This window comes from Rhinatrema bivittatum, chromosome 1, assembly GCF_901001135.1.
Source record: "Rhinatrema bivittatum chromosome 1, aRhiBiv1.1, whole genome shotgun sequence".
Lineage (NCBI taxonomy): Eukaryota > Metazoa > Chordata > Amphibia > Gymnophiona > Rhinatrematidae > Rhinatrema > Rhinatrema bivittatum.
In genome coordinates, this window is record NC_042615.1 from 549,222,059 (window position 1) to 549,243,367 (window position 21,309).

The window sequence follows — 21,309 nt, forward strand, 5'->3', positions numbered from 1 at the left end:
GATTTATAAATGCAATTGTGCATCCGTCCTTGGATTATATGCTGTGTTTCTTGAAATGTATGGTACATCACGTCAGTGTGTTCATTTTGGGATCCTTAAAACCAGGATACTTTCTTACTGAAAAGAAACAGTTCACACTATTAATTAATTTATATGTTTTTAAATGCTTAATCAGATCGGGTCAGCAGATGTATTAAACTTTATGCTAAAGTTCTGATACCTTATTATACAGTAGATAATCTTCATTCATGGCACCTTGTACTTTTGAATTATTTGATGGGATGTGTTGTTTGTTTAATTTTAATTTTTTAGTGCGCACTTTTTTAGTGTACACTAAATCAAATATGTATGTACATGTCTGAAAATGTGTGTACTAAATGAATGTATGGATACAAATTGATTCAGCGTGCACTAAATGTTTTTTTATTAATACATTTATAATGATTGACAACCATTCACTTGTGTAAGAAAAATGAAACGGCAATACAAGATGAAGAAAAAGGTAAAATACAAAAAAAGAAGAAAACTATCTACAAGTCTACAAGCATCCAATCATTAGATTGGATGCTTGTAGATTGGATGTTCACACAAGAATTGAAAAAAACCAAACTAGAACTAAGACGTAAAGAACACTCATGGCGAAAGAGACCTACCACTGACAAACTAACTGAGTATAAAACCCTCATGCACATATACAGAAATAACATCCTCCATACTAAAAGAGCCTATTATGCCAGCAAAATTCACAATTTCCTATTTGACGCCAAAACACTGTTCTCCTACGTCACAGAGCTCACAAAACTCAACTCTCCAGTCATCCCAGACAATCAAGCCCTCTCTAGGTGCACAGAACTTGCTCTATTCTTTGAAAATAAAATCCATAAACTAATAGCCCCATTGGCATCCTCGAATACAGGAACCCCTTCTGACCTCTCCACCAGCTCAGACCGGAAAGCACAACTAAACTCTTTCGAACCCACTACTTCCCTTGAAATTGAAGCCATGCTCAAAAAGATGAAACCTTCCACTCATCCCACTGACTCTCTACCTGCCAAACTACTGCTCACCATTCCCAAAATTATCTCCAAACCTCTAGCGAAGATTATCAACTGTTCGCTAAATCAAGGATCGGTACCGGACTCACTGAAACTTTCCACCCTCAAACCTCTTCTCAAGAAACCCAACCTTAACCCAACAGACCCAGCAAATTTTCGCCCCATTGCTAACTTACCATTTGTGGCCAAAATCATGGAGAAAGTAGTGAACAAACAACTTTCAGAATACCTAGAAGAAAATAAGATTCTAGCCCCAGTACAATTTGGCTTCCGTAAATCCCTCAACACGGAATCCCTTCTGATATCATTGACAGACAGAATCTACACAGGCCTTGATAAAAAGATCCCCTACTTGTTGGCACTACTTGACATATCAGCGGCCTTTGACACGGTGAAGCACTCCATACTGATCAACCGTCTATCAGATATCGGTATATTAGGAACGGCTCTGGACTGGTTCAAGTCATTCCTCAACAATAGAATATTCAAGGTTAGAATAAATAACAAAGATTCGCACCCAGTCAAAGCCACTCTTGGAGTCCCTCAAGGTTCCTCTTTATCCCCTACTCTATTTAACATCTATCTTCTACCCCTCTGTCAACTTCTCACTAACCTAAAGGTTACGCATTTTATTTACGCCGATGACGTCCAGATTCTGCTACCAGTCTCAGAATCAATAACAAAAACATTGAATTTTTGTAACAACTACCTACAATCTATAAACACACTTCTCACCAGTCTTAATCTAGTTCTCAACATTTCAAAAACTGAACTTTTGCTCATCACTCAGGATGAAAACTCCCCTTCAACTCAAATGACCTTAACCACACATGTAAGAGATCTTGGAGTAACCATAGACAACCGGCTGAACTTAAAAAAATTCGTCAATAACACAACAAAAGAATGTTTTCACAAACTACATATATTAAAAAACTTGAAACCTCTTCTCCATCTCCATGACTTCCGCACAGTGCTCCAAGCTATCCTATTTTCCAAAATTGATTACTGCAATTCCATGCTAATCGGTCTTCCATCTGTCACCACAAAGCCACTACAAATGCTACAGAACTCAGCAGCCAGGATCCTAACCAAGACCGGTAGAGGAGAACACATCACTGGCTCCCCATTAAGTCTAGAATTCTATACAAAGTGTTAACCATAATACATAAAACCATCCACTCACAAACCACACTCGAATTAAATTGCCCTCTCCGATTTCACTCAGCATCCAGACCAATTAGAACAACGTACCAAGGTACCCTTTATGTACCCCCAACCAAGGCTTCAATGAAGAAACGCGCTTTCTCAATAGCTGGTCCTACTCACTGGAATAATCTACCATCGGACCTTCGTCTAGAACCATGCTTACGGACTTTCAAGAAAAAGCTGAAGACCTGGCTATTCACAGAGGCCTTCAACTAAAGTTCCCATGCTAAAATAAAGTCCTATGCTACCTTAATTGTACCATACTTATTTATTGTTCTCCATGCATAATACTTCAATGTACCACATACTCAATGTATACCGTTTGTTGCTTGCTCACAGTTTATTGAGTATTATTTTATTATTATTAATATTATTATTATCATTATTATTACTATTATTATATAATTTATAATTGTATTATTTGTTTAATGTTAATTGTTCCATGTACACCATGCCCATGGTATTTCTAATTCTGGTTATCTGTAAACCGAAGCGATATGTACTTGTACATGATCTTCGGTATATAAAAGCTTTAAAATAAATAAATAAATAAATAATTTATCAGAAATATACAGAAGAAATATTGAAGCAAAGATTGCATGGTAATTTTCACCCTTCCAAAATCCTAAAGCTGACAATTAACTAGGAAATCCTCTAACTCAGGGGTGGGCAATTCTGGTCCTCGAGGGCTGCAAACCAGTCGGGTTTTCAGGATATCCTTAATGAATATGCATAAGAGAGACCTGCATACACACTGCCTCAGTTGTATGCAAATCTATTTCATGCATATTCATTAGGGGTATCCTGAAAACCCGACTGGTTTGCAACCCTCGAGGACTGGACTTGCCCACCCCTGCTCTAACTGGTCAAATTGTTATAGGCGGTATATCAGATAACTTATTACCAAGAAATGCCAGAAGTAGGGAGAGCTCAGAAAAAATATATCTAATAGCTTGGTACTTGACCAGGCATTAACGAGTAAAATGCAAGAAAAAGAGACCTCCCCAACAGTAACACTCTTGGCTTTATAAGACAGAACTGTTCCCTTTCTTTAAACATCAGTAAACATTCTTATTTGATGATTCAAAAACAATGAATCTTTTCCTATTGGGTTCTAAAGCACATGCAATTATTGGTGTAGGCAAAACTGCCAGTGCTTGGTCCCTCTCGTGAGACTGTTAAGTCCAATGTATCAAAGGATGGTTGAAGAGATAGCTCTTGTCCCTTAACACTCCTTTTTTTTAAAAATGGTGGTAGATAAAATGCCCTAGAGAGGGGCGGCACTGACTCAGGAGGTATTTTCAACATAGCAACAACATATTTTTTAAACATCTCAACTGTGGATATTGAGTACACCCTAGGAAAATTCAAAGGCGCAGATTGCATCTTCTCATCACATTTTTCATATTTTCCAATCTAGTATGAACAACTGAAAAATCCCCATCAAATAGTTCTTTATCCTGAAATTACTTGACTTTATCCTCAAGTACTGATACTAGTTTTATATTTTAATTTTCCAAAAGTTGGTCATCTACCCTTTGCAAAATTTCATCCAAATTAATAGAAAAAGCATGAATTTGGCTTGAAAGGGACCATTCCATATCTGAAATACCTTCCTACAATATTTCAAAATTAAAGTGCTTAGGTATCACCAAAGATGAAGCTGCAAGTAAATGAGAAGAACTTTGCTCATCCAAAACACTCCCTTTCCCCCCAGAAGATAGTATCTCTTTGTGAGCCTTGTGATTCAAAATTGGCTCCTCAGAGTCTCTGACATTCCTACTCAAAGTCTCAATAACTGCCCCAGCCAGAGCACTTTATTCACTCCCAATTGCTGTCGCTCTGCTGCCAGACCTTTTCTACTATAGGTGCCTACCTCTGCAGATTTTTCCCTGCATCGGACAAGAATACTGCCAATGAGTAATTGCTATCACCGTAAGGCAGCAGAGCTGTCTGTGTGTGGGTATATGTGGATGGTAGTTTTCAAAACTCTGGGCTATAACAAGTTGCCAACTATGAGGTGCTGCACTACAGTCAGCATCCCCTACCTCACGGTCCTGGGCCCAGCACTGTGTCCTGTGACCTGCTGGCTCCCAGTGTCCTGCTCCTCTGCTGTATCCTGCAACTCCGAATAAGGGCCCGTAGCTACTCACCAGTTTTATTGGACCAGCGCCCGGGATTTCCTGTTGCATGGACTGATGACATCAGCACTGCTCTAACATAAAAGGAAGCTCACTCCTCTGAGAAGGTGCCTGAGTAACAAGGTCTGATTCTTCGTTCCTCTGCGTCTGGCTGTTCCTGATTGATACTTGGCCTGGTTCCTGACCTTGCTTCCATCTGCTGCCTGCCCTGAACCTTGCTTGGCTCCTGCTTCTGAACAGACTCTGCCTGCCTCGACCTTGCCTGCCTGACCACATCTCTGCCCCACAATTCTGTACTGTGCCTTGGCCCTGTCAGTCAGAGGTCCCATGGTCCTCACTTCCAAACCATGACATGGGCTCAAGTTGGTTGCAGAGTCTGGTGTCATCAGGGAGTCTCCTTCCACTACCAGTGGTGCCAAGCATCACACAGGAGTTGATGCCATAGAATCAGGCCAAAAAATAAAGGAATCAATCAGACCAGAAACAATATGTGCTGGAACAGCAGGTGCCCTTCACAGGTGACCCTTCTGCTTCTTAATCATAGGGGGAGAAACTTCAAAAAGCCACCTGCAAACTGAAACCACTCACAAAAGTGTCTTGCTTCTAATATCTTGGATCCTCTTGCAGGATGTCAGTGCTTCCAAAGGATTAGTACCTCCAATGCAAGAAAGGGTGCACATAGCATGCAAGAAGGGTTAAACAAAGGGGCAAGCTCCTTTGTCATGCTCCATTGTATGCATGATAAAGTAGTATGCTCACTTCGACGTGCCACGCCTCTGGTGTCCTCCTGGTCCTCTTGACCCTCTCACCCAGTAGATAATGTCAGCAAGAGGTAGGGTCAGCAGTCACCCAGCCTAGGAGAAGAAGCTGCTGACAGGAAGACCAAAGCAGAAAAATAGGGACCGATGGAGCCCTCCAGTCAAGGTCCCGGACTGAGAAGACACTGCGCAGTTGCAAATTGCACTGAATGTTATTTTAAGCGCACTAAATAAAATCAATGTGCACTAAACAAAATGATATAAAATGAAACAACAACAAAAGAAAAGAAATATAACTCCCAAATCAAAATTTAATTTTATTTAATGTTTTATTTATATTCCATCTTTCATAATGAAACAAATGGAAATTTTTGGCTGCACAACCCTAGTTCTTTTTGTTCCCACGTCTTTCAGAAGAGATTTATTGAATGGATTGTAAGGGCTAGATAAATTGGACGGATGGGCAGACTAGATGGGCCATGTGGTCTTTTTCTGCTGTCATGTTTCTATGTTTCATTTTTGCTTCTCTTTTTATTATTTTATTTAAAGTTTGAAATACTCTATATTTTACCTTCCACAATTCATCTTTATTTTAGCTGTAGTGTACTCCTCCATGGTACTGCATTGCACTACTGTGGCGTCATCTACAAAATTAAATGCCTGAGTCATCACTTACAGGTGAATTTTCAAAGGAGTTATTCGCGTAAATGTAACTATCATAGCAATTTTCAAAAGCCATTGACATAAATGAGTAAGATGCCCTTATGCAAATAAATCCTATGGACAATTCAATGGCATATACTGTAGCAATTTTCAAAAGCCCACTTACATGGGTAAAGTACATTTACATGTGTAAAAACCCATTTTTAAGCGGAAAAATGCTTTTTAAAATCATGTCCTTATTGTATATCGGTGTTGAATAATTATAACATTAATATGGAAACCCTGGGGTTCACTTCGAACCACTTGGCACCTGATGACCATTAATGGCAATTACCATTAATGGTAATTGCTAATTTTCAGGTAGCCAGCTGCTAGTGCACCAGAGCATGCCTGTATGGATAAGATCAAAAACATCAATTTGAATGATGTAAAAGAATGTACAAGTAACTTGATTTAGGAGATATAATTAAAAACACTGGGGCCAATAGGCTTGAAAATTAGGACAACTTTTTCATCTAAACAGGATGTGGCTATGTCTTCCCTTCCATAACCAGTAAGACTGGTACTAGCAAGGAACCTTAAAAAATGCTAAATTATACTTGAAAAACATGCTTTTCTAGCCAGTCATGAATATGTTGGATATCTGGTGCTTGAAGAAGATATTTCCCTAGGTTTTGAGTATCTGACTCAGAGTTAAGCCACGTGTTTAATAAATACTTGTGTTTTAACATACAACATACAGCAGGAATAGGAAACTCTGGTCCTTGACAGCCACAAACAGGTGGAGTTTTCAGTCTGTTATGCAAATTAGCTTTGCTCTTTGATCTACTATATGCAAATACATCTGATGAATATTCAGTGCCACTATTAAAAAAAAAAGATCTGTTTGAGGCTGTCAAAAACTAGAGCTGCCTATCTCAAAATATAAATAAGCAAACAGTTCTACACCAATAACAGGTCCACGATTTCCTACTAATCTCCACCTGTAGCAAGGATTGCTATATCTGACCCTTGCGGTGAAATTGCCCAGACTCTCCTGAATCATATGAAACCAGGAGCTGGGTCTGGAGAAGGGGGATGGTGTGATAATAAAATTTATTAGGGCCATCTGTTTAGTGGAAATTTACCAAAAGGGCTCCAGGGGGCACTGCTCGGTCTTAAAACTGTCTCTGAAGCTGTCTCACACTTAGATAACAGAAAAACATATGTATCACTTTGTAGTTTTAGGCAACACAATGAAGAGTTATAAAATCAAGGTTAGTTAGTTTCCCAGGGCTCTTTGGAATGTCATAAGTAAGCAAATGTTTCCTTTCACCTTGTGACCTTAAATCAAAGGAGTGTTGTTTTAATTACTAGGCAAAACTGTATTTAAGAATGGCCAATTCAATCACAAATTAAGTCAGTCTCTTAGGCTTATGAGCTGACTTCCTTATGCGCATAACTAATAAAGGCTTTTGTTCATGAGAAATACACTGTCTCTATTTTCCTGTTGTCCTTTGCTAAACATTTTTCATTGCAGATGGTGCATTGGCTGGGAATCAAAGAAGAGAATGCTGACCTGGCCTGACGCAGGACAGCCGGGGAGAGGACGCCTGAGGACCTGGGCCAGGACATGCACCCGTCCCTCTCTTGATTCAAACAGAATACAGGACACAGGATTCCTGAAGGTATTTCTAATTTTTTTTCTCTCTTTGTTTTTGTGCGGTCCCATTTGTATTGCACTCACATGGAGACCTTTAAGGGACATATGCTTACTCAATTTTTTTTGCACTGTTATTAAGAGACTTGTGTATTCCTATGAATATCAAAGCGTTCAGCATTATAAAGGTACCTGTCACAGCCGTTAGCTTAAGGGCACTTGGCTTTAGAAATAGCTTGCAGCTTAACAGACAGGGCGCAAGCCTCCAGTACCGCCGGCAACATAAGAAAAAAAAAAGAAAAACCTGCTGCTTACATGACAGGGCACAGGGCAGTAAAGCCAGCAGCTAACAAACAGGGCGTTAGGCTTCTGAATAAAAATACCAGGCCCAGTGAAATACAGGGAGGTGTAATCCCTGGATATACAGCCTAAGGTAAATAGGCTGGGACAGTCTAGGCAGACCAAAATCAGGGAGACGAATTCTCTGGGAAAGTCTAGGACTGGGATACAGGGAGACGAATTCCCTGGGAATATAGCCTAGGAAAAGTGGGAAGTGCACCCCTGCTTATGGTATAAAAAAAAAGAGAGAGAAAAAGGGGTAAAAAAGACAATAAAAGTACAAAATAAAAAGTAAATGCTAGAGTAGACAAGAGGATACCAGATTTCTTTGGAAATCTTGAATATAAGGAGTATTTGACACAAAAGAAGAGTGTCTATAATCAGACAAAGAATCGCTGCTTGAAGGAAAAAATGGGAGATTTACCCAGCAAAGAAATATCAGAACCAAGGGTCCCTTACAATTCACTTTCACCGAGAACTGTAACAATCAAGAGGTTTTTTTTTTATTAGATGGTTTGTTTAATCTCTGCATTAGCTACAACTCCTGCATACAGGGAAATGGTGTCTATTATGATGCAGGGTATTTTTGAGAATTGCTTATATATCCGTAAGGAAAAGTGTTATACAAGTGTTGCTACCTATTAACCAAACTTCAAATCTCTGCTATGGTAGATTGATTTGAAAGACTTCTTTTTGACCAAATGCACTATTTCTTTTGATCTACTTTGGAGATGCCCATTGTAGACTATTTTTACTTAAGGAGAACTTATTAAAAGTGATTGTGAATTATTTATCTGTATATTTGTTAATAAATGTGTACTGGAAAAAACTGTACAAGGAAATTTAACAACAATGTCAGTTAGCCTATGGTTTAAAGCCCTTGCCCTGCTTGCGAGGCTGAGGGATTATTAGAGGAACATAAAAAAGGGAAAATGTAGTTTGCAATCTAGTTTTTTTATTTATGTCTGATTTCTGCTGTAATGCATTACAATTGTCATGGCAATTTCAGCCCTTAAAAGAGCACTGGGAGCTCGAGAGTTAACTGGGTTGGCAGGTAAAGCTCCAGGCAATTCATATGCACAGTAGGACGGTGGGGAAGAACTGGTTTACTTTACTTTTGAAAGAGATAAGCAAACTGCTGAGGAATTAAAGTTGTGGGGAAAGGTTACAGTAAGTGATTTAATTTAGTAGATTCTTTCAGAAAGTTTGGTTTCGTCAGCTTTCTCTAGCAGGCTAACATTGAATTTGGTTAGAAGTTAATAAGCTATTGTGTTTGTAAACAATAAACTTAAAAGACTTTAGAGCAGGCATAGGAAATATATTGCATTTTGTATTGAAAGCACCTAGTTTGGTTCTTGTTGATTTAAATTATAAGATTGACCTATGAGTCTGACGTGTGGGCAGTGGCTGCTTCTCAGCATGACAATTTAACCCCCATAACTTATTTCTCTGGTATGTTTGGGTTTTCAAATTATGAATTAAGGATTGTGATATATGCAGCAACTATCTGTAAATTGCAAGCACATGTACCAAGGATTTTAATTGTTTTAACCCTAATAGACAGAGATTTTTTTTTTACAGATGAGTCCTGTACAAAATCAAACCCAGGATCTGCTGCTGCTTAGATGTAAACAGTTCTCACTACCATCACAAATGTCTGCACAGGGAGCAGAATTCATGAATGGTGCTCTAGTTCCCCTGACAGTTTTCACTGCTTCACATTATATATATACATATATTTTCATCTATTAATAAACACTTAAGACAATGGAATAGTAAAGGCTTTGTTTCAGCAACTGGAGAACCTCTTTTACATTTGCAGGCTTTGCAGCAGAAGAGATTACTAAACAAGCTTGCCAATTAGCAACAAAGGAAAGCAGGATTACAAACAGTGCAGCAGCTGCATGGATTTATAGAGAACTAGGAAAGCTGCAGGCTGTACCTTTAGCAAGAAGGCAGGCTGGGTAAACCCAATTGGTACTCACTGTTATGCTTTAAAGGTTGAGATTTGATATTTGATATTATATGAGTGGTGCCAGCATGTGGGTTCCAAACTTACAGACACCTTTTTCTTTGTGACCAGGTTAGAAATGTTTCTTAACATTTGTCATTATAGTGATTTGTATACGAAAGAAAAGAGTAAAGGAGCTGAAGATTTAATAAACTCCCAACTAAGTTAGCATTAGAAGAATAAACTATGGCGTGGTAATGTAGTGACTGTAATTAGAGTTAATCACACAAAAATGATTCAGAATTAACTATAACTTACAACATTCTACCTCACCTGACAGTTATCACAGAAAGTTAAGATACTTTAGTTTGTTAATGTTATTTTTGTATTGTCTCACTCAATTTTGCCTAGGCAATATTGAAGTAGAGATGTGTTTCCTGCATTCATTATGTCTTAAAGTATTAAAAGGTAAACTTCAAATGTGTCAATTATAGATAAAAGATTACGCTTTGTTCTCAGTTTTACATAATGCAAAGACTCAGGTAATCACATTGGAACGCATGACAAAGTATGAACTCCTTTTACAATCAAGGAATATTATCTTTCATCACTGTTCTGCTCTCACCCCTGCTACCTTGTTTGTGAACCATGATTGTGAAGTACTAATGGAGTATGAATTGCAGCCCCAGGAAGGCTTAAAAAAAAATCCCTCTTTCTAATAGGGATGTGAATCGTTTTAGGACGATTAAAATTATCGTCCGATAATTTTAATATCGTCTTAAACCGTTATGGAACACAATACAATAGAGATTCTAACGATTTATCGTTATAAATCGTTAGAATCGTGAGCCGGCACACTAAAACCCCCTAAAACCCACCCCCGACCCTTTAAATTAAATCCCCCACCCTCCCGAACCCCCCCCAAATGAGTTAAATAACCTGCGGGTCCAGCGGCGGTCCGGAACGGCAGCGGTCCGGAACGGGCTCCTGCTCCTCAATCTTGTTGTCTTCAGCCGGTGCCATTTTCCAAAATGGCGGCGAAAAATGGCGGCGGCCATAGACAAACACGATTGGACGGCAGGAGGTCCTTCCGGACCCCCGCTGGACTTTTGGCAAGTCTCGTGGGGGTCAGGAGGCCCCCCACAAGCTGGCCAAAAGTTCCTGGAGGTCCAGCGGGGGTCAGGGAGCGATTTCCCGCCGCGAATCGTTTTCGTACGGAAAATGGCGCCGGCAGGAGATCGACTGCAGGAGGTCGTTCAGCGAGGGTTCCGGCGCCTCGCTGAACGACCTCCTGCAGTCGATCTCCTGCCGGCGCCATTTTCCGTACGAAAACGATTCGCGGCGGGAAATCGCTCCCTGACCCCCGCTGGACCTCCAGGAACTTTTGGCCAGCTTGTGGGGGGCCTCCTGACCCCCACGAGACTTGCCAAAAGTCCAGCGGGGGTCCGGAAGGACCTCCTGCCGTCCAATCGTGTTCGTCTATGGCCGCCACCATTTTTCGCCGCCATTTTGGAAAATGGCGCCGGCTGAAGACAACAAGATTGAGGAGCAGGAGCCCGTTCCGGACCGCTGCCGTTCCGGACCGCCGCTGGACCCGCAGGTTATTTAAGTCATTTGGGGGGGGTTCGGGAGGGTGGGGGATTTAATTTAAAGGGTCGGGGGTGGGTTTTAGGGGGTTTTAATGTGCCGGTTTTGCGATTTTTCGATTTTTAGATTTTTCACGATTTTTCACGATTTTTCACGATATTTTACCCCCCCAAACGGCAACAATACGATTCCCTCCCCCTCCCAGCCGAAATCGATCGTTAAGACGATCGAGGACACGATTCACATCCCTACTTTCTAATGCTGACACAGTTTATTTTGTAGATGGTTTTGCTCTCGATGATGATACAGGCTCGCTGCAGATTGGATATGCTGTATGTATCCAGTGAAAAGAACTGGAAGTTGGACCTCTCACCAGGAAAGGGATTATGTCTCACTTATGGGGCATTATGGACAATGAGAGGATTTTTAACAGCAAATGGAGAAATGATTAAGAATGGTCCTTTGTTAAAGTTTTGCTAGAAGCTATCTTGTTGCCTCTTGTGCTGGCAGTAGTAAAATGTGCAGGCTATAGCAAGGAAGATTCAACTGTATCCAAAGAGAATAACTTGGAAGATAGACAGTCAAGCATGCAGCTCTGACTAACAATACTGTGGGAATTGCAGGATGCCCTTTGCTAAAACACATAGAAAAAACAAAGACTTTAATATTAAAACTTTGATTCAGTGGCAGGCGCAAGATAAGGATTATTGGAAGTTGTGGGCAAAAGGAGGGGCCACTATCCAATATCAGGAACAAGATCAAATATGATTCGGCCCAAATAATGAAGAAGTGGCACCCGCCATATACTTCCCCATATTTTACTTTCTCTTCATCAGGCATCTCATGCAGCTCCTACAGCATTAGTGATTATGTTCTTTCACCACTGATGGGGGCTTGTTCTAGCAGTTATAGCTCTGGCTACTACCATATGTTCTCAGTGTATGCAATGTAATTTGTACAAGGCCTCCAAGGGCATGATCATCAGTCCTGCTCATCTAAAATGCCCCCTGGGCCCTTTCTTGCAAATCCCGGTTGATTTTATTGAATTGCCTTAAAAGTATGTACTAACAATGATTTGCAGCTTCTCAGGATGAGAAACTTTTCCAGTAATAAAGGCAGACGCAATCTCTGTAGCTAAGATTTTACTGAAAGAATTTATTCCAAGATATGGAATCCCAGAATCAATTGATAATAATCAGGGGACACACTTTGTGAATGACATAGTTGTGTCATTAAGTAATGCATTAGGAATCTCTCTAAGGTTTCACACCCCTTAGAGACCTCAAGCCTCTGCCCTTATAGAAAACTTCAAAGGCAGGCTAAAAACTAAGCTGGGCATTATCATGGCTGCAGCACACTTAACCTGGCTACAAGCTCTCCCTTTAGCTCTAATGGTTTTGCGGGCATCACCCCATTCCAAGACAGGGCTTACCCCATTTGAGATAGTCACTGGACGACCAATGGCTATTGGTCTAATGCCAAAACCCTCCACTGCTCTCATATTTTCACAAGAGGTATATCTTAACCATTATTTGTTTATGTTGCAGAAAGTTTTGACTTCACACTGGCAGAAAGTACAAGAATCTTTTCCTCCAGTGTACCCTGCATCCACTGAGAGTATGAAACCAGGTGATTTTGTTTTTCTAAAGATTTTCCAACAGAAGAACTACTTGGCCCCCAGGTGGAAGGGACCCTATCAGGTACTTTTTAACCTCACATTCTGCAGTAAACTTAGAAGGACCCCCTACGCAGATACACCTTTCTCACTGTAAAAAGAGGCTTACAGTACTACAACAGCAGGAAGCTCCGGGACATAGAACTCTCTCACGAGGCTATTGGAATGGACATGACCCTGCTTTTGCTTCTCTGGGCAAACTGCACGGATACAATGACTATCACCTACAAGAAGGGTTACTATTGTGTGGTGAAATATTGTCTGTCTGTCTGCACAATGGAACTTTGTGCATGAATGTTTTGACCATGAACTAAACACAACTGTTCACCTGTATAAGGTCTACAACAAGGTGGTGGCTCTCTCCGGGGCACATTCTTCATACTGCGGGGAATATAAGCATAAATGCCCCAGGTATCCTCCATGCTTTAACAGGACTCTACCTCGTTGTGACCTCAGCAAGAGCAGCCAGTCAGTCTATGCGATTCACCAGCCATGCCCTATGGAAGCTGAGAAAAGGATTCAGGGAACCTGCCCTACTGGTTATGGACGCAACCTCAGGTGTACTGGGAACTATACTCATGATGAGTACACCCCTTCGCCCATGTTTCTGCTTGCCAAGGCTTATATCAAAGCACAAGGCTGCTCTGTGCTGGGCCTTCCTGTTGTAACCAGAAGGAACATATCAAAAATCTACTTTCACCACCTCTGAGGTAAAAGTGAATGACAAAAGACTATCAGTTTATAGTACCTCAGGAATGTGGTTCTTTGCACCGTGGGGAGCAGTAAAGACTATTTCCTTCAAACTACTGCTCAGTTTTCCTTTGGATACATTGTACCATTGTTTTCTTTCAACAAACATCGTCAGAACTGATTTGCCCCTAAGAGGAGGCGCAGATCACTATTCGATTTCCAGATGGACTGTGATTCTTTCATCGTATTTTGAGGACTGTTTTTCCTGGTTTAAGACTTTTTGAACTTGAAAGTGCTTTAAAAAATCTTTCTGCCACTGTGAAAGTCACATTGAACAAGACAACAAAGATCAACAATTAGAGATCAAGTCTCTTAAGGAAGTAGTTTTAGATAATCGTATTGCGCTAGACTTGTTGCTTGCTGACAAAGGAGGGGTTTGTCAATTTATTAAATTATTCTTGTTTTTCCTATATTAATAATGATGGTAGTATTAGAAATCACATGCAAGCTATAGATAATTTACTGTCACACCTTTCTTACTATACTGACACAGAAAACCCCTCCTGGGATGTTTTTGTATGCACTACGAGTAAAAATGCTGGGGTAGATTTTATAAATGTACGCATGGGCGAACTTTTGTTCGTGCACCAGGCGCGAACAAAAGTACGCTGGATTTTATAAGATACGCGAGTAGCCGCGCGTATCTTACAAAATCTGGGGTCGGCGCGCACAAGGGGGTGCACATTTGTGCAACCTGCGTGCGCCGAGCCCAGCACGCGCTGCCTCACTTGGTGATGACACGATAGTGGTCCACAGCATGGGGTACACCGATGAGGGTTCCTCACTAGAGATGGTACAGTAGTGATCCGCAGTGCGGGGTACACCGATGAGGGTTCCTCACTAGAGATGGTACAGTAGTGATCCGCAGTGCGGGGTACACCGATGAGGGTTCCTCACTAGAGATGGTATGGTAGTGGTCCATACAGCGGAGGTACTCACAGTAGCGAAGGTTCCAAGAGAAACCCTGGGGAATGGGGTAGGTAGCAGTCCAAGGCGTTAGGCCCTCTGAGGAACGGATAGCCAGAGACGAGAAAAGGGCCCCTGAGGAACGGGTACCCAGAGCGTCTCATGCCGGAGAGGCAGCAAGTGGAACGGGAAGTCCGTAGTGAGCGAAGCAGATTCAGCAATGAGGGAACTCGTTGCCAAGTCGTCAGTAGGCAGGGCCAGCCGGCTTAAGTGTCCTGGAGGAATGACGTCATCTGGAGGGGATGCCCCCGAGGTTCCTGCCATGACGTGCTTAAGACTGGCTTTTGCGCGCCTAAGGGATTCCGAGGGCAAGATGGCGGTCGTCAGCATCTGTGCCGTCCATGGAGGCCTGGGAGTGGTAGGCAGGCCGGCGATAGCTGGCAGAGGCCGCAAGTCTTCCCAACGGAGTCGATGCTGTGAAGAAAGAGGTGAGCAAGAGCAGTTGCAGCTGTCTACGACCGATGGGTGTAACAAGAACATATCTAAAGTTATCCGGACTTGTATGGCTGGATATGCGTGGTCGCCGAATGAGAGTATATTTTATATTATGTCATAGAACACTCTACACACAATCTGGTAAAGCAAAGCTTAGTTTACTAAATGTTGTAATATATGGATAATAAATCAGTAAAGTAATATCAACATTGAATATAGTATCACAGTAAGCTGTACATAAATCAATACAGGTAAAAAGGAGACAGACAGAAATAAAGATAGAACATTAATCAAAAGACAACAAAGAACACAAAAGAACATCTCCCTTTTATGTCCTCCTTGTATGTAAACTAGTGTTCATAGAAACCTGGAAGACGTGGGCCCGGGCACTCTGAAAAATAACAACTTGCTCTCTGTTCCTTTCAGCTCAACCAACTAAAATAAGCAAATGCAATGCCTTATATATCCCTCTGAAAGTTAGGTGTTTTAATTTGCACTTTACCCAGGAAGGCATTTCAGTACTAGTCTTTTGATCTCCCAAATATTTTAACTCGTTATCAGCTCATTGGTATGGGTACTAGTCTTCAGCATTTGATCTTCCCAGGTGATAAGAAATACCAAATGTCTTAGTCTTTGATCTCCCCAGAGACACCAGATGTTCCTTGAGGCCTTCCCAGCTCTTTATCAGCTCATTGTTGCCAGAATGTCTCAGGAATGAAGGGAACAAATGGTGATAGTGTCATGCCTTTATACAATCTTTGTACTTAAATTATATGCAATATATTGATCCACACTCATCATTCATCAGAGCCTGTTCTGATCCATAGCTCTAAGTCTTCCGGGGATCTCGCTAAGCTGCCTAAAATCATCCTCTGGACAGTCCTGGCGATCAGAGGAATTGAAGAGTTTGCATAATGTAGACCGTCATTCCAGTTTAGCAGAAGAGAATTGGTAGTGGATCTGTACTTGCTCAGATGCATGTAGCAGAACTCTTCTTGCCACAGACCAAGATCGACCTTGCTGACATTCGGCCCTGCTGAAGGAGAAACCTTATGAAACTCCTCAGTACTGCAGCTCTTTTAGTCGGGAGAAACACTTTCACCTAAAGAGAATTTATTCATGCCTTGACTTGGCAAAGTTAACTAAGAACCTGAGTCTGAAGGAGCTGAATGGTGTTCTCGAGGGACTCCAGACCTCCTGATAGGGATGAGTCTGTCACCAGCCAATTCTCCAGGTATGGGAATGTGCAGCCTGCCAACAAAGCTATGCCGCCACCACCTCCAGGCATTTTGTGAATACCTTCGAGATAGCAGATAGGCCAAAGGGAAGCACCTTGTATTGGTACTGCATGTCTTTCACCACAAGCTTGAGGAACTTCCGGTAGGTGACATAAATGGGGATGAGTACATAAGCATCCTTCAGATCTAGAGTGCACATCCATTCCTTCAGTTAAATGAAAGGAAGAATCATTTAAGAACATAAGAAATTGCCATGCTGAGTCAGACCAAGGGTCCATCAAGCCCAGCATCCTGTTTCCAACAGAGACCAAACCAGGCCACAAGAACCTGGCAATTACCCAAACACTAAGATCCCATGCTACTGATGCAATTAATAGCAGTGGCTATTCCCTAAGTAAACTTGATTAATAGCAGTTAATGGACTTCTCCTCCAAGAACGTATCCAAACCTTTTTTGCACTTTGCCATAATATTGCACAGTTCAAAGAACAATTCTAGATTCTGCCGGCAGACATGGAGGATGCATCCTGAGGTGCTGTCACTGTCCTCCTGTTCCTGTAAGCCAGATTGAACATAGCAGGGGAGGAGGAGGGAGAAGGAAAGGAGGTGGGAGTGCAGTGAGAGAATGGCTGTGGTTGGGGGAGTGAGAGAGCGAATTAGCTAAGTGTTGGGTGAGGGGTTTGGTGCCAAGGGTGCGGGAATCTGAGAGTGTGAGCGAGGGCACTAAGGATAAGGGTTGAGGGTCAGGAATGAAGGGAAAGAGGATTGGCAATGTGAAGAACAGGACTGCAGTTGGGGTAGGTACATCTCTCTCCCTTCAAACTGAAATCTCCTCTCCCCATCTCCAGTCCTCCCTTTTGAACTCTCCATCGCTGGTCCTCCTTTCTTTTCCTCCCTCATGTATGGCTCTCTCACCTTATGCAAAATTATGTAAATATGCCATAGAATTTCAGAAACTACTGCAGATTTGCTTTGCTGCAGATTTTTTTAAAAACTTTTGCCACAGAATCTGCCCTTGAGCTGATGTTGGATGGAGACTGTGCCAGGAATCATGCAGTATCACAGCACAGAGCAAGCTAACATAGCAGCAGATCCACAATGCTGACAATATAATGTTTCAGACCCTCGGCTCATCCCCAACAATAACATTAAAAACATATTAATTTGCACTCATGCCTACCGGTATATTATTTTCAACAAAGGGGTCTATGCAGTAAAGGTTTTCTCCAATTTTGGTCTTGATTTACTAAAGCTTTTTTTCCATTGAGTGCCAATGGGAAAAATATTTTGTATATAGGGCCCAAAATGCTTTCCAGATAATGTTCTTTCCTTTTACTGTATTTGCTTTAATTATCTGATTCTCACAGTCATTCTCTGTAAACAACATAAGAACATAAGAAATTGCCATGCTGGGTCAGACAAAGGGTTCATCAAGCCCAGCATCCTGTTTCTACCAGAGGCCAAACCAGGCCACAAGTACCTGGCAAGTAACCAAACACCAAGAAGATCCCATGCTACTGTTGCCAGTAATAGCAGAGGCCATTCCCTAAGTCAATTTGATTAATAGCAGTTAATGGACTTCTCCTCTAAGAACTTATCCAAACCTTTTTTGAACCCAGCTACACTAACTGCATTCTCTGGCAACAAATTCCAGAGTTTAATTGTGAACTGAGTGAAAAAGAATTTTCTTTGATTAGTCTTAAATGTGCTACTTGCTAACTTCATGGAGTGCCCCCTAGTCCTTTTATTATCACATCTACTCGTTCAAGACCACTCATGATTTTAGACCTCTATCCCCCCTCAGCCGTCTCTTCTCCAAGCTGAACAGCCCTAACCTCTTCAGCCTTTCCTCATAGGGGAGTTGTTCCATCTCCTTTATCATTTTGGTTGCCCTTCTCTGTACCTTCTCCATTACAACTATATCTTTTTTTGAGATGTGGCGACCAGAATTGTACACAGTATACAAGGTGTGGTCTCTCCATTGAGCGATACAGAGGCATTATGACATTTTCCATTTTATTAACCATTCCCTTCCTAATAATTCCTAACATTCTGTTTGCTTTTTTGACTGCTGCAGTACACCGAGCCAACGATTTCAAAGTATTATCCACTATGATGCCTAGATCTTTTTCCTGGGTGGTAGCTCCTAATATGGAACCTAACATCGTGTAACTACAGCAAGGGTTATTTTTCCCTATATACATCACCTTGCACTTATCCACATTAAATTTCATCTGCCATTTGGATGCCCAATCTTCCAGTCTTACAAGGTCCTCATGTAATGTATTACAATCCACTTGTGGTTTAACTACTCTGAATAATTTTGTATCATCCGTACATTTGATAACCTCACTCACTGTATTCCTTTCCAGATCATTTATATATATACAAGCCGTTAAGCCCGTTAAAACGGGCTACATTAACATTTTTTTTGGATCATTTCCTTCCCCCTCATTCTCCCTCCCACCTCCCCCACTCTCTCCCCTCTCCCCTCAGTCACTCCTCTCTCTCCCCCCCTCCCTCCTCCCCTCAGTCACTCCCCCCCTCCTCCCTCCCTCAGTCACTCCTATCTCCCCCTCCCCCAGTCACTCCCCTCAGTCACTCCTCCCTCCCCCCAGTCACTCCTCCCTCCCCCCCTCTCAGTCACTCCTCTCTCCCCCCCCCTCAGTCAGTCACTCCTCTCTCCCCCCTCCCCTGAGTCACTCCTCCCTCCTCCCATTCCTCTCTCCCCCTCCCCCCAGTCACTCCTCCCTCCCCCCTCCCCTCAGTCAGTCACTCCTCTCTCCCCCCCTCCCCTGAGTCACTCCTCCCTCCTCCCCTCAGTCACTCCTCTCTCCCCCCCTGAGTCACTCCTCCCTCCCATCAGTCACTCCTCTCTCCCCCCTCCCTCCTCCCCTCAGTCGATCTCCCCCGAAGACCCGGAGCGGCCCGAAGACCCGGAGCGGCGGGAGCGGCGGCGGCGGCCCGAAGACCCGGAGCGGCGGGAGCGGCGGCACCGGCCCGAAGACCCAGAGCGGCAGGAGCGGCGGCCCGAAGACCCGGAGCGGCGGCGGCGGCATGCGCGCGAGGAAGGGACAGACTGACGATGTCTGTCCCTTCCTTGCGCGCATGCCGCCGCCGCCGCTCCGGGTCTTCGGGCCGCCGCTCCTGCCGCTCCGGGTCTTCGGGCCGGTGCCGCCGCCGCTCCGGGTCTTCGGGCCGCCGTTCTGGGTCTTCGGGCCGGTGCCGCCGCCGCCGCTCCGGGTCTTCGGGCCGCCGCTCCGGGTCAGAGGGCCGCCGCTGCCGCCGCTCCTACATCGCCATTTTTATTTTTAAGAGGCACACTGTGACCGACGTGTTCGCATGCGCGGTAGAGCTGCTCTCTACTGCACATTTGCGGCACGTCGGTCAACCTTCGTTTATTAGGTTGATTGAAAAGCACCTGCCCAAATACAGATCCCTGAGGCACTCCACTGTTTACCCTTTTCCACTGAGAAAATTGACCATAATCCTACTCTCGGTTTCCTGTCTTTTAACCAGTTCGTAATCCACAAAAGGACACCGCCTCCTATCCCATGACTTTTTAGTGGTTATAACAATAAGATTAAAAAATGATTATTTGATTTTTCAAGAGTTCAGTTTCAGACTTTCCAACCTAACATTATTCATGTTATGACTACATCAAATAAAAAATATTGATTTTTCTTAAGAATGGTATGAAATATTGAGGTGAACTGTCTCATCTGTTCATACTGTATGTGGAGGGCTGTTTAACTTGTATCAGGGTCCATTCCCTTTTCAGCCTGCACATGACTTGCATGGATGCAGGAGGCAAAGGGAGATTTTTCTCTCTGGTACCACTCCCCACCTTAGGTCTGAATGAAAGTTAAAATTGGCCTCTACTGACAGAAATACTGTAGCTACCAGCTGTCTTCTGGGGTCAATAATCAAACCTTTGCTACCTTACAATTTCTTTGGGCTATCTCAGTCATGTGTTTCTCTCATTATCCCAGAATTTCCTTAGTATCTCACAAATTCCCAGAAGCATTTCTATGGAAAGTGCAACACAACTCATCATGCCCCATATGCTAGACGTAGTCCACCCCGAATGGTCTCTAATAAATAACTGCATAACATAGACAATATTTATTTTATCAAAATAAAGGTTAACAAATAAAAAGAAATAATGTGATACTTTTTATTAGATTAACTTAATAGATTTCTTGACTAGCGTTTGGGACGTAATACTCAAGTCAGAATACATTCTATTCTGACCTGAGAAAGCTAGTCAAAAGTGTATTGCTAGTCCCGTGTTTCCCAATCTTTTCAAACCCAAGGCACATGTGCAGTAACCAAAATACTGTGTGACACATCAGCCTCCATGAAGCTAGGGTAGGACTGAAAGCCCCATCAGCCCCTCTTCCAAATTTCAAAACAAAGGGTGAGCGATGAGTCCTTTATGATGGTCCATCTCCTCTATATACAAGCGTACGAGAAGGAAGAAGTTTGTATGGTGTTGGCAGCTGGCAAGTTAAGTTACTTTGACTGCCACATGTGACTTACCGGTTTACCTCTTCTGTGTGGCTTCCAAGATTCGGTGAATCATATCCAGTGCTTAGTGCACACTATCTCCATACCACTCAGCCTGGGAAAAAAGCAGAGGCTGGAAAGTCTCAAAGGAGGAGACTCAGGAAGGGGAAGATGAGGACATGCTTTGTGCAATGTATGTGCTCTACAAAGCATGTCCAATCTATTCATGCCATGCATGCTGTCCATTAATTGCTACACTCCGGCGCTTATGCTGTAACTAGGAAGAAGAGGCCTGCATGATTACACATGTTCTCAGAAAGAAGCTCCTTCATATTTAAAAGCCAGAGCCACTGCTGGCATCTCTTCTTGCTGAGATGTGCTGAGAGCAGGTGCTGATC